Genomic DNA, 1,419 nt, shown 5'->3' on the forward strand with positions numbered 1-1,419 from the left:
GTCTCTCTCTCCTCTCCCTCTCTGTCTCTCCTAATAATGAATAGATAAATAAAAGAATCTAGTACAGTATATCACTATCCCCTGCTAAAAACCATCAAGGGGCAATGCAAAAGAAAAGAATTTGGGTTCTACCACCTAGGACCACAAGACCTCTTTAACCGCTCTACGGCTCATTTTTCGCCAGTAAATTGAGGTATAAACTTACGCCTCAGGGTAGTTGTGAGAATTGCTTTCATTAAGGCAGGGGTCGGGAAACTTTTTGGCTGAGAGCAATGAATGCCACATATTTTAAAATGTAATTCTGTGACAGCCATACAATGACCAGTGTACATTACGCGTTATCCAATAAAAATTTGGTGTTGTCCCGGAGGACAGCTGTGATTGGCTCCCGCTACCAGTAACCATGAACATGAGCGGTAGGAAATGAGTGGATTGTAATACAGGAGAATGTTTTATATTTTTAACGTTATTTTTTTACTAAAGATTTGCGAGCCAGATGCAGCCATCAGAAGAGCCACATCTGGCTCGCGAGCCATAGGTCTCCGAACCCTACTAAGTCGTGGCTCCATAAGAGACCTGGTTGCCTTATAGTTGTAGAGTGCGTTAGGGCACAGGCCAAAAGTTCAGGCTGAACAGGTTAGAGGAGCCCCTCCCCTAACTTGTAGATGGAGAAACGGAGGCACAAAGAGCACCAGAGGCTTTGCTCTACCACAGCGTTGGCGGCAAAGATAGCTCTGGCTTGGGTCTGAGCTGCTGCCCGCGACTTCAGGTCCCGGAACCGGGCGGGAGGGGTTGGGATGGGAGAGGAACTGCACACATCTGGATTTGGTCAGCTGAGAGGCCCGCCCGAGCTCCTCTCCTTTCTACCTATTCCTCTTCCCCAACTACAGTCCCCTCCACTCCTGGAACCTACACAGGAACTTAAGCACACTCATCACTCGCTTTGAGTTCGACCCGAGCCCCAGGAGCGCCTGGGTGGGGGAGGGGTCATTCCTAGACACCTGGAGGGAGCTGCAGCCGGGGATGGGAGGGCGTTCGCCGACCTTGGGTTTCCGGAACTCCGCGTCCTCCCTCCCTGCAGGGCCTCAGGCTGTGCGCCATCAGAACTCGCTTTTTGCGCCCATTGAATATGAGTAGGACGTGCGTGTAGACGGCAGGTGGAGGTTGTATAACCATGTCACATGTATGTCTCATGGTGTACACATCCTTGTTTAGACGTGTGAAACGTGTAAGGCGCGGTGTGCAGATGTGGCGGTTTACGAAGTGTGGGGTTTCTCGTTCCAGCCCTTTGGGATGGTACCGACAGGCCTTTTTCAGTCAGCCTTCTGATTCGTAGTTTGCGCGTGCGCGCCTCCGCCTTAGGCTCCTCCCCCGCGACTGAAGTCCCGCCTTCGCTCCGCCTTCGCCACACTTTACGGC

Source organism: Saccopteryx leptura, chromosome 9 (assembly GCF_036850995.1).
Source record: "Saccopteryx leptura isolate mSacLep1 chromosome 9, mSacLep1_pri_phased_curated, whole genome shotgun sequence".
Taxonomy (NCBI): domain Eukaryota; kingdom Metazoa; phylum Chordata; class Mammalia; order Chiroptera; family Emballonuridae; genus Saccopteryx; species Saccopteryx leptura.